A 13,836-nucleotide genomic window follows, 5' to 3' on the forward strand; every position below is an offset into this window, starting at 1 on the left:
TGAATTAATTGAAAGAGAAAACTATCTCTAATGAGAGAGGAAATAAGTTTCAATGAAATGCAGAAAAAAAATGTGCGTATAATTTAATATTCCGCGCAAGGGAAGTCATGGTCTACATATCAGACTTTTTAATGCTGTGCTTACAACAAATCGTTTGAAATAGATTTTGACAAGTAAATATAGCAGTACAAAATTGGGTGTGTTTCATTCACTATATGCGTAAAGTTCTTGATATTATCTATATCCATCACATTTAGGAGCTCACTTTCAGTTATATTAATACCAAGTAATTCAGTGAAATACTTAAACCAGCTAATTTAATAAAAAAAATTCACACTTGTATTTTCGTACACTGAAAATTTTCTTATCCGTAATATAAAACACAGCACAAGAAATAAATATTTTGCAAAACAGACAAAATATATATATATATATATATATATATATATATATTAATATTTAATAAGAATAAATCTTATTATATATATATATATATATATATTAATATTTAATAAGAATAAATCTTATTATGCAAATTTGAAAGGTAGTTCTGAATATTTTTTAATTGGCTGTTACATTGGCGAATGGCAACTGTGTGATGAAATGACTTGAAAAAGTGGTGGCGCTGTCTGTTACAAAAGTAATAACTAAGTACCAAAATTCGCCACATCGCAAGTCACGACAATACCCCTTTCCTGGCTCCCGGCCACTTTATAGTTGAGAAAAACGGGTCATAGCAGTACAGCAGTAAAGTCGCTGAACGCTGGTAGTTTGACCTGGACTCAATTTTGGGCGAACGGGCTGGCTGCATCGGCGTTATCGTCTTTTCCCCCATACATAACGTGGGTATGAGTCAGTTTTCCTTAGACATTTCTCCAGGAAAGTATCACTGCCCTTACTGAGGTAATGTGCTATGCCGTAATCAAATAAACCAAGCCAAAAATGTGAAGAAAACGACGAAACTGCGATGCAGCTAGGATATGAACCCTGTTCGAACTACCTGTTTTCACCTATTTTTCCGCTTTGCCTCTGGTGAGCTAAATACAATTTGAAATGAATTGTATTAAGGAACTGGCAGAATTGAAGACTTTTCAAAATTATATGACTGAATGTTGCTAAACATGATAGAAGCGGTAAAGCCATGTAAGAAATTATTTGACTTTATATGATATATCTCAAGATTTGTAAGCAATAAAAATAAACAATTCTCCCTGAATAAAACAAAAATCGGCTGCGTTTTCTTTCGATCTAGTTCCTTTCCAGTTTGTAGAATTAATAACTAAATTACGTTTAGACTTTTTAAAGGTTCATGTCGTAACAAGCAAACCTTTTCTTTATGTTTGAACGTAAAGAGCTCTTTGTCCCCGCTAAGGTCTTTGAAATATTAAATTATAAACTGTTAGCTAAAAGTTGATTACGTTCGATTAGTAATTTACTTAAATAAGTGATTAGACAGAAATTATAATTATTTAATCGTCCATGTATGAACTTTTTAAAAGTCGCACAACATATTAAGCAGCAAGTTTTCTGTTTATGCTTCAACCTAAGACAGACAGAAGTCTTTCTTCCCGCAGGGTGTTGATTTTGATTGATGTATTGAGATTACGGTAAAGCACACTAGAGCTATCTGCCTAAGGAAAGGGATGCCTTTGTGGAGGTCTTTCTAAGGGAAACTGGCTCGTATACACATTACACGTGCGGAAAACCACGAGAACGTGCATGCAGCTAGAGGATTCGAACCTCGCCCGAACTGCCAGTGTTCAGCAACTTTTACTGCTCGGCCGCTAGTGGGCCTCTCCTCGCAGGTCGAAAGATCAAGCTTAGAGCGAACAAAGGGAAATTCTGTGTGAGAGAAAGCTAATTGTGCAGCATTTTAATACAGAATTTTTTAAAGACCAAATAAAATACTGCATTAAAAAAATGTTTGATTGGAATGTATTAATTTCTTCTCATTCAAGGCGATTACACTTAATTAACCATTCACTTTTTGTTGGGAATTAACAGAAATATTTCGAAAACTAGATCATTTGGGATACGGTTTATATGCTTTCACTATAAAGAATCAAATTGGAAAAAGGTTAAAAAATCGCGAAGAAAAGTCTCTTTTCTGTGTTATAAGGGCAAAAAAAATCTTTTACTTATATATGCTATTAAAGAAGTGTGTGTCTTAATACAGTGTAAATTGATGGTTTAAAATTCATTTTATCTGGTAGTATCATTTAACTTTTACAGTGAGTGTTATTTTATCCTACGAGTATCACCCATAAGGAAGGTTTCTTTCTAGCAAGTTGTAAAAAAAGTCGATTGCAAAATTTGTGTCGTATTTTTAACTGCCTACCTTCAAAGTGAAAATCTGATCTTTTGCTTTTGTTTATTATTTGAAAGAAAATTACTAAGTAGTAGCATTATTTTCAAATAATAATTGTGAGGGAAAAAATCAAATAAATATAAATAAAAAAAATTTTGAAAGCATTCAGATTTTACATTACGCCCAAAGGGGCGCTTTTTTAACATTTTGTATGTTACCTTTACTTATTAAATATCATGTTCTTCGCATTTAAACCATAAAATTCAGTTTGTCAGCAATATTGCAAAATAATGTTAAACGGGGCATAGCTTTAGAATTTCCAATACACAGTCTCGCGCTCTGGAGATAAAAATGATTTTTCCTTACAGTCTTGCCGTTGTTCGCTTTGAAATCGTGGAGTTTGTTAATAAAAAATTTGTTAAAGTTTTACAAAATATAAAATCGAGAATTAAACAAATTCTAAATTTCGGCTTCCAAATGCCCATATTTGGGTGGAAATGTTCAGTATTCAAAGTTTGATGACTCTAGGTATTGTTGTTTTATCACAATGCGAGAAACATACAGGGGTTGGACAAAAATATGGAAACACCTTTAAAAAAACATGTTTCTTTGCTTAATATGAGGTAGGAAACCCGTTGGCATCCAAAACAGCTTGCAGTCTTCTCGGAATGGATAAATACAGTTCCTGTATGTTTGCCAAGGGAATATTATACCATTCTTCCTGCAAAACGGTGGCAAGTTCAGATAACGATGTTGGCGGTGGATAACGAGAACGCACTTTCCGTTCCAATGTAGACCACAAAGGTTCGATAATATTCAGGTCTGGTGACTGTGGTGGCCAGGGGAGATGGGACAACTCATCCTCGTGCTCAGAAAACCAGTCCTGGACAATGTGAGCTGTGTGAACAGGGGCTTTGTCATCTTGGAAGACACCATCACCATCGGGGAACAAAGTTTGTACCATGGGATGAACTTGATCGGCCAAAATGTTCACATAAGTCTTGGCAGTCATGTGCTCTGACACAGTTATCATGGGGCTAGCAGAGAACCACGATATGGCTGCCCAAACCATAACAGAACCCCTGCCATGTTTCACTCTTGGCAACAAGCAGTCTGTATTATAGGCTTGAGATGGCGTTCTTCAGACGTAAACTCGGCCAGAAGTGGGAAACAATGTGAAAGAAGACTCGTCAGACCATATTACTCGCTTCCACTGCTCTGTAGTCCAGGCTTTATGACTTAAACACCACCTTTTCCTGTTACGGGCATTAGCATCACTGATGAGTGGCTTCTCAATTGCAGCACGGCCAGCAATTCCCTGTTTATGAAGCTCCCTTCTAATTGTTTTGGTACTCACAGGGTTTAATAACACAACATTCATTTCAGCAGTAACTTTTGCAGCTGTGGTCTTCTTATTTTTCGTCACAATTGCCCTTAATGATCGTCTGTCACGATCACTCAGGACACACTTTCGTCCGCGCTGTGATTTAGCAGATGATGTTTTTCCGCTTTTCAAATATGCGGAATAAATCTTTGATACAGTACCTCTTGAAACACTAAACACCTCGGCTACCTTGCTTACGGAAGCACCTACCATACGTGCTCCAACACTTTGCCCCCGTTCGAAGTCTCTTAACTCTGACATAATGCAATGACAACCTCACATAACTGTACTCCGACAACAACTGAACTGTTTACCACATTTACGAAGTTGTATAGGTGGCGTCAGTAGTCAAAAATGCCAGCGCCACCTACATATTTCATTAAAATCAATCTATCTTTTCAAACGTGCATTTCACAAGGTGTTTCCATATTTTTGTCCATCCACTGTACATAACATTCATGCAGACTCTTCATTAAATATAACACAACGGGGCTCTAATATTCGGCGGCAACAATTTAAAAAGTGAACCGACATTTATAGTGAGCCAACGTAGAATGCTGAAACGAAATTAATAGTCCTTCTGGGCAAATCGCCTCTTTGGAAAAATAAAAATACAATTTATTACAATGATGGGAACGAAAAGCGGAATATTGGGACATTAATTTATTCAGAAATGCTTATAAGGTATTTCTCCCACTTCCCTAGCGTGCCTTCGTGGTGTAATGGTAGTACGCTGGGCCGGTATTCCAGAGGTCCGTGGTTCGATTCCAAGTGAAGGCGGTTGCATATTTTTCATCTTTTCTGCTTCTAATTAACCTAATGACTCTACAATTGACACCCAAATTAAAAGGGTTGTGGATGAAGATTCTCCACACCCAGGATTTGGCGACTAGGTCCCCTAAAACCCTAGTCACCCTTTGAAAAAGGGGAGTATATAATGTATTTCTCCCACTTTCCTAGCATTCTTCGGGTGTAGTGGTTCTGCACGTTGGGCCGGTATTCCAGAGGTCCGTGGTTCGATTCCCGGCGAAGGCGGTTGTTAATTTTTCATCTCTCTGGCTTCCAAAAAATCCTAATGATTCTACATGCTTTATTAATGTCGCTTTTAATTTAGATGATTTTGTAGAGGCCAAATTTTGTCAAATTAGGCCAAATTTTGTCAAATGCGATGTCCAGGAAGCAGGCAACGAAACAAGATTTATTATTAAAAGCTTCTGCAATTTTTTTCTGCTAAAATTGAGAATTAGTTGTTGAATGTCCTTGACGAAAGCCGAATTGATTATTCTGAATGTTGGAGTGGGATCTGACCTTTCAGGTCAGGTCAGGTCATAACGTTATACTTCAAGTTTTGTACTAATAAAAGTACATTACTTGACCTGTTATATTATCCATTAAAGGCCTTAGAAATGTATTGGTGCTTGTCTCATAAGGATGCATGTAAGTAGTAAAATAGATTCCTGAATCACAGTGTTAATTCGAGATGTTGATTACAAGAGTGACATCTATGCCAGGGATGTAATTTCAATTTACTAACGTAAGTCAGAGGTGCTGGTCACGTGTGCTATTTCCGTGATGTTGATTGGCAGAGTCGAGAGATGCTCAAGATGACATATTTTGCTTTATATTAAAATAAATAATAGACTATTTACAAATCTGATGAATAGAATTGTATTCTAACATTATCAGTAAACTTAGAAAAATATCAGTATGATGATGCTGATGCATGATGATTAAAGAAAAATATAACTTGAGTATAGAGGTGTAGCTGCTAATCGGCCAATACAGTTGCAGATAAATAAGGTAATTCCTTCAATAAAAGTTCATTCAAGGTTCAAAAGAATTGAAGTATAGCAAAAATCTTGAGTAAATACTGAATAATAAAATAATAAAATACGATGATGAGTATATACATATGTTACCAACGAACATTGTGATGAATTGTCCTTGGTCTTTTGTATGGCTGTTCTATAATGTAATCGTAATTGCCCATGTTTTTGACGAGATTTGAGGGATGATTTTCGATTTTATTGTAGAATTTATAGACGGTCTTTAGTATTTCTTCGTTAGTTGTGTTAATTTTCATATGTCTATGTAGGACTTCATTTCTTACGAACCACGGAGCACCCAGCATGGTTCTTATGATTTTATTTTGCAATGTTTGCAGAGGCTTTCTGTTCGTGCGTGCTGCTGCTGCCCACTGGCGAACCGTAAAGCATTACAGGACTTATGAGTTGTAAATAGATAATTTTTTTTTGTATTTATGCTCAGTTTCGAGTGTCTATTGATTATTGAATATACACTCATAAAAAGCTTGCATAGTTTTGGCTTTGGTAGCTTGTGGATGAATTTTAAAATTAAGTTTGGAATCTAGGTTAATGCCAAGATATTTGACTGAGTTATCTGTATTGACCGGTTGATTATTAATGTACAGATGATCGCATACAGGTCTTCTATTAGTGCGTTTGAAGATGATATTAGTACTTTCCTGTGAATTAATTTTAATCTTCCATTTTTGGAGTCAATCTTGGATATTATTAACAGCATTTTGCAATTTGTGTTGAGCATAGGTAAGGTTGATGGATGTAGAAAAGATAGCAGTACTATCAGCATACTGAGCTAACTCAGTACCTGGATAATTTGGGAAATCATTTATATAAATAATGTAGAGATAAGGAGCCAAATTTGCTCCCTGAGGGATGCCAGCATTAATTTTTCTTTTGTTTGAGTAGTCAGAGTTGATTCTAACTTGGAAGTATCTGTTTTGCAGATAATTGAAGATAATGATGATTAGAGCAGGAGGGAAATTGTAGGTAATAAGTTTGAATATAAGGCCAGTATGCCAAACTTTGTCAAATGCTTTTTCCACATCGAGGAAAAGAGCAGCTACTGTTTCCTTTTTATTAAAGGCTTCACCGATCTTTTCAACGATGCGGGAGACTTGGTGAGTGGTGGAGTAATTTTTCCTGAAGCCAAACTGATAAGGAGAAATTATGCTATTATCTTGAGCATATTGTTGCAATCTTTTTTGAATGATTTTTTCAAATAATTTGGAAATAGTAGGTAAAAGAGAAAATGGTGTAACTTGTGGTTAATTTTTTGTCCTTTCTAGGTTTTTTAATGACAATAATAGTAGCAATTTTCCAGACATTAGGGATGTAATTATTCCTCAGGCTGTCATTGAATAAGTTGACAAGAAAGATCATAGCTTTTTTAGGAAGATTCTGTATGGCAGTATTTGAAATTTTGTCATAACCGCTGGCTTTTTTAGGATTTAAATGCTTAATCAGATAGAATACTTCAGAGGGAGTGTTAGGAGGATTAGCTGTGCTCCTATTGGAATTAATAAAGTTATGAACTTGTTCTTTAATGTTGTTGTCTTCCAGATGCGAAAAGTTATTTTTGAATTGTTCTTCATAGACATCTGCAAATTCATTGGCAATATCTACAGGATGATAAATAACTGTGTTGTTGTTCTCAATAGGTCCAATTTTCTGGTTGGTATTTCTTAGTTTTCTGGCTAATTTTCAAATAGAATGATCTGTATGAGATAAGTTTTCTACAGAGTCGTTCCAGCTGTCTTTTTTAAATTCAAAGATAGAATGATCTGTATGAGATAAGTTTTCTACAGAGTCGTTCCAGCTGTCTTTTTTAAATTCAAAGCATAATTTTTTGACTGCGTAGTCACATCTTTTATAATTATTATGATCTCTCTGGTCTCTAGTTCTCTGCCAGATCTTCCTTAATCTGTTCTTGTTTCTAATTTCTTCTACAATATTGATAGGAAGGGAGTAGTCTTTTTTGGATGAATTTCTAGTTGCTTTATTGATGGCATCCAGAATTTTATTGTTAAATTTAGTAGTTGCTTCTTCTATTAAGTCTGGAGTAGTCATTTTAGCTGCAGCAGAGATATTGTTGTATAAGATATTAAACTAGTATATTTAAAGTCAGTCGAGTTTACTTGAGTAGGCTGTGGGGGCATATAATGCTTAATATTATTCAAAATGAACATAATGGGATTATGATCAGAGTCCAGGTCTGTGATATTGATAAGGTCTGGAATTTGAGGGATATTGCAGGTAATAAGTATGTCTATAACATAAGAGATGTGGTTATTATTAGCCGAAATGTGTGTTGGCTCTGTGGTAGCTAGAATATTGATAGGAGAGTTTTGCATATAATTATACAATCTAACTCCATTACTGTTAGTAAGTCTGGAGTGCCATGCTGGGTGTTTGCAATTTAGATCACCTGCAATGATGATAGGGTATCCCAAGTTGGAGATATAGTCAATTTCGGCAGTATTGATAATTTTTTGAGGTGGTTTGTGCACTGAAACAATTAGATATGGAGTATAATTATTGCTTTAGATTAGGCAGGCACAAGCTTCTATTGTAGAAAAATTTGGCAGAAGATATTCAGTATGTTTGACAGAATTTTTTACAATGATAGCTGTACCTCCTCCACTTTTGTGCATTTTATCATTTCTATAGACTCCATAATTTGCAACTTTGAATTTTTTATTGGGCTTGAGATGTTTCATTGAGTAACATCATATCTAGGTTGTTTTCAAACAAAAATTTAGTATTTTGTAAATGCTGCCTTAGTAAACCATCACAATTGTAGAAAATTATCTTGGTGTAGTTTAGTCTAATAAAATTTGAATAATTTTGGAAATTGTTTGTATTAGTCATTATTGATATTTTTGTAGATCCTGAGTGCTTCAAATCCTACAGTCATTTTGTCAGTGACAAATTTAGCATTACAGAAGTCATCATAAAGATCATATATTGAAGCCATGAAAGCTATGAATTTGTCTAGGTTTTCCCCTGTACGTTCATGCCTGTTATTTATATTTTTTCTCGGGATTGTTCCTTTTTGGCATTAGAATTGGAATTTTTGATGGGATTTATTTTATTTTAAACTTCAGTTGCATATGAGTTAGTGTTTTCAGATTGGTTAGCAGTATCACGTGACCTGTCATAACTTTTTTGAGAGTTTTCTGAGGTAGCATTGCTTTGAATATTTTCCATTTCAGAATATTTAATATTTTTTTATTTCTTCATTGTGGTTATCGTTACTATTTAGATTTCCTGGTCTGCGTGGGCAAGAGATAGAGGATGCTAGGTGCGGTCCCAGGCATAGGATACACTTTGCATTATAATTTTGGGTGCCCTTAAAAGAGCAGAGATGGGATCTGTGATTTTCAGCACATCTTACAAAGAACAGACACTATAGTACCATATGATTCCTGCCGCGCCTGAACACAGCGAGGTGTATTATGACACGCTCGCTGTGTATGATTGTATCGTTGACAGTTATAACACTGGGTAGGCCCAGGTTTAGATTTGTATTTAATAATGCGGACCCATAGTCTTATGATTTTTTCGAGGACTATGGGTCCGCATTATTAAATACAAATCTAAACCTGGGCCTACCCAGCGGTACAACTGTCAACGATACAATCATAGTGATAATTTTTCGCGTTTTCACTCTTCTCATTTAAAGCATAGTTGCTGCAGTGGACGATTTTTCACCAAATATAAACAAATATTTCACTTCTTTTCTCATGATTCACTCTTCCACACATGCAGATGCAACTTTTAAGTAATTTAAGGGGCGTTTTTTTAACATTTTGTGTGTTGCCTTTATTTATTAAATATCGTGTTCTTCGCACTTAAACCATAAAATTCAGTTCAACAGCAATATCCAAAATAATTTTAAAATCAGCATATTTTTAGAATTTCCAAAACACAGTCTCGTGTGCTGGAGTGTTTTTTTTTTTTTTTTTTTTTTTTTTGTTTTGTTGTTGTTGCCAATTCTCGCTTTGAAATCGTTGAGTTTCTTAATCAAAAAACTCATAAATGTTTTACAAAATATGAAACAGATAATAAAGCAAATTCCAGATTCTCAATTTGGGCTTCCAGTTGCCTATATTCGGATGGAGACGTGCGTTATTCAAAATTGGATGGCACTACGTACCGTTGTTTTATCACAATGCGAGAAACAAGCATACATTTATGCAGATTCTTCACTATTTAATTTCTTTAAATATAATACAGGGCTCTAATATTTGGTGGGAACAATATAAAAAGTGATTCGCCGTTTATAGTGAATAAACGCAAAATATAAAAACGAAACTAACAACCCTTCTTGGCTAACGCCCTTTGGGCTAAAAATGTGTTTATCTGTAGGAATAAGCGCGTTTGAATAGAGTAAGTAAAAAAAAAAAATAAAAAAAAAGTTCAGATTTTAATGATTGCCCAGATGGACTATTTTAAAGTTAATATTTTTTAACAGTAGGAATTATCGATCGAGATGTCCATGGATAACATGGGGACGTTATGTATCTTCTCTATATTTAAAAAATGACAAGGTGTGGAAAGTAATTCTATAAAAGTACTGAATGTTTTTTATTATATATATCATGAACGAAATATGCTTATTTTTTTAAATAAGTCGGATTAAAAAGGGAGGAAAATAATATTTCTCTTAAACAGTTTAGTTTGTTCATGAATAATAGATAGATTAAATATGAAATAAGAATGTCACGTTTGCGAACGGGAACAGACTCGAAATAAATAGAAACGACGCAAAATCTCTTTTCGAGACCAATAGCCCTTTTAAGTAAAAAAAGAGAAAGGTAAGTGGGTACAGGACATTTAGTAATTAAAAATTCAACTATTATTAAAAAAAATGTTTTTTGTAGGTAATACTGTATTAAATCTTTTACGATGAAATTGATAAAACTAATAAAGGATGAAATTAAATAAAACTAATAAAGGAATTAGTTATTTTGTGTATTTAAGTATTTTGTTTATTTTATTTATTTTATCGTTGGAAAATTAAAGTTAAAAATGTCTTGGAACATTGCGGTAATAGGTATGATAAAGAACCAGTTCTGATAGGCTTTTCTTGTAAAACAGCTGGAAGAATTTTAAACTTTTGAAAATATAAGGTTCTAGTTTTTCTTTGTTAAAATGCGTCGAAAAAATTCTGAGATATTTTTTTGACGAGAGAAAATATACAACTTGCTTTTTATAATCGTGGAAAATTGAAGAGAAAAATAAGTGTAAAGTAAGCGTGCATGAAATCTACTAATTCAAAATATTTACTTCGAAATACAGCAGAAATTTTTTTTAAAAAAATAAATTGCGAACAAAGCGTCCAAGGCATTTCAATAGCCGTGGAAGCTGGATCATTAAAAATAATATTAGTAATCTTTTAAAACGATAGCAGTTAAACTGAACGAATATTTAGAAAATCCGCTAATTAAGAAACCGTTGGGCCTATTTTAAGAAAAAATAATTTTCATGACCAAATAACCTGAAATAACCATTTCTCGTTGAAGCGAATTGAAAGGCAAATTTACACTTCGTTAAGATGTTTTGAAAACCTTCAAGGTTCTTCGTATTCAGTCAAATTGTAGGATTTTATGGTAAAATTAACCGGTTATGATTTGAAATTTTACTATTAATCTTTATCAAAATGAAACTTGATGATTATTTAAGTTGATGTTTTGAATGTTTCAGAATTAGAGCTCGCTTACAGTTACATATTATCGCCAGCTCTGCCAGAATTTAATCCGGCTTTAGATATTTTGCTAGCCGACTTTTGAAAAAGCGCGCCTTATTTACTTAAGTAAACTATTTTGTGTGTAGTATCAGCCTTCTTTACTTGAATTTAAACGCTCAGTTCTATGTTATTTTAAGTACCGGAGGTGGTAGAGTTTCATCTGTACACAAGCAGTGCCTCCTGTTAATTTCAACAGTTCAATAAAAACGTTATTGCCTTAAAAAAAAAAAAAAAAAAAAAAAACTTTAAAAAAGACCTTTTTAAGAAACCTTAAAAAAATTTCTGTCATTTGAATTCAAGCTGGAGCGATAACTTATTGTCATTATAATAGGATCTGGGATAGGTCTTACAAGTTTGTTATTGTCTTACAAGTGAAGCTTTTCACATTGAGTTAACATAAGCTTCTATGTAAGTAAAACCCTATGATATTTGTAGGTAAAAATGAAGTCAGCATTTTTGGGAGTGATAGAAATCGAATGGTGTGAGGTATGGAAAAAAAACCCCATGTTGAACTTCAAATGAAAATTTTACATTTATAAGGTATTTCTCCCGCCTTCCTAGCGTGCCTTCGTGGTGTAGTGGTTCTGCACGCTGGGCCGGTATTCCAGACGTCTGTGGTTCGATTCCCGGCGAAGGCATTGCTCATTTTTCATCTTGCCTGCTTCCAAAAATGCCTAATGTTTCTACAGTGGCGCCGGAACTAAAAGGGTGTTGGATGAGGATTCTCCACACCCAGGATTTGGCGATTGGGCCCTCCAAAAACCCCAGTCGCCCTTAAAAAGGGAGTGTATAAGGTATTTCTCCCAGCTTCCTAGCTTGCCTTCGTGGTGTAGTGGTTCTGCACGCTGGGCCGGTATTCCAGAGGTCCTGGTTCGATTCCCGGCGAAGGCGATTGCTCATTTTTTATCTCTCCGGCTTCCAAGAAATACCTAATGTCTCTACAGGTTAGGTTATAAATATGGTAAAGCGCACTTGTCCAAGGGGAGAGATGCCTTCATTGAGGATATTGTAAGGTAAACTGGCTCGATATGCGCATGGAGTTCAGGATTTACGCCAGCAAAATGCTCTATCTACCGATTAAAAAGAGTCCTGTACCACCTTAGCGCGCGATTTCCGCGAGCGTATTCTATTATAAAATTTGCTTATTTTGGTCCCTTTGTACACTGCGCAAATAAATAAATAAATAAAAATACAAGGACAATTCTAAATCTCCCATTCTACTGGGCCTATTGACGAAATTCAAACTGTATTTTTCATGTCTCGAAAGTGCGACTTATGATATATATTAGATAGAAATGGGAGCTTTAGAACTGTCTCTTTTTTTTTCCCAGTGTACATATTTGTTTTACTCCCTTTTTACCAGGAATACATACCATATTCCCGCGCATAACAGGCACCTGTAATTTCAAATTGCATTTTTTAATTTTTAGGTATATTCGCTGCATAACGGTGTAGAGTTCTTGGGATTTTTGAAGGAGACATGAAAAATGAGCAGTGCCCTCTCCCGGAGACGTAGCTAAGGTTTTGAGCGCTCGGGGACAACTGAAGATTTTGCGCCCATTTCTGTGTGCAAGAATGGAAAACATTTCATTTTAAAATTCGGTAACATCAATTTGGCGCTCCCTCGTTGCTGCGCCCGGTGACAGATGTCTCCCGCCACTGCCGTCGCCGGGACTCGAACCTGGACCTCTAGATTACGCACCCAGTTGCTAATATACTTCATACTACAAAAGGAAAAAAAAGAATGACATCGTATGTTAATTAGCACAAGACACAAAATGTGTTCTAAACCAATGTTTCTCAACCGCCGGTCCGCAAAAAAATATTTGCCGTCCGTGAAATATCCAGCTATGTGTCCAAAAATTGTGCCAATGGGTCGAATTATTAAACTTACCGGTCCGCTAGAACGTACCGAAATATTTTACCGGTCTTTGGAGTAAATCTAGTAGAGAAACACTGTTCTAAACTACAGATAGATATTATTTTTATTATCTTTTTACTTCTGCAAATAAATCTTTCCTTCTACGTAAATTAGGTTTAGAAATTCGATGAATTTGAACAGGCTAGTCTATTGAACATGAAATCAATGGTATATGTCTTTAAACAAATTTTATTCAGCGAAATTTTCTGCAAAAATTTGCATTAAGATCATGTTTATTATATTCATACAAGTGTTTGTGGCTGTAATATCCCAGCTTTACTTCTTGAAAATCGTTAATCGCTCTTTACAATTCAGATGATTTTTTTTTTTTCATTTAATTCGCATTTGAGAAAAGTTAATTTTTTAAGAGAAGAACTCGGTCTATCTCAAATAATTTATGATAGAAATCTAAACTATAATCACATAACTGAAAACTATTACAAAAAAAAAAAAAAAAAATTCCAGCGCACGAGACTGTCTATCGGAAATTCCAACAATATGCTCTTTAAAACATTTTGTGATACTGCTATTGAACAGATTTTTATGGTTTAAGTAAGAACATGATATTTAATAAAGAATAAAGGTAACACACAAAACGTTAAAAAACGCCCCTCTGGACATAATATAAAAATCTGTTTTTTTTTTTTTTTT

At 34.6% G+C, this 13,836-nt stretch overlaps 1 protein-coding gene and 1 long non-coding RNA gene across 2 annotated transcripts in view; one reads left to right on the forward strand and one right to left on the reverse strand.

The window, feature by feature from the left end:
* Positions 1–13,836, forward strand: part of LOC146997009 (cullin-5-like) — a 197,686-nt gene that overhangs the window by 26,668 nt on the left and 157,182 nt on the right. The window lies entirely within an intron of this gene.
* Positions 1–13,836, reverse strand: part of LOC146997010 (uncharacterized) — a 94,411-nt gene that overhangs the window by 17,294 nt on the left and 63,281 nt on the right. The gene's annotated exons all lie outside the window — the stretch shown is intronic.

This window comes from Stegodyphus dumicola, chromosome 5, assembly GCF_044657685.1.
Source record: "Stegodyphus dumicola isolate Sdum_Otavi_A_Nest chromosome 5, ASM4465768v1".
In the NCBI taxonomy this organism is placed as follows: Eukaryota; Metazoa; Arthropoda; class Arachnida; order Araneae; family Eresidae; genus Stegodyphus; species Stegodyphus dumicola.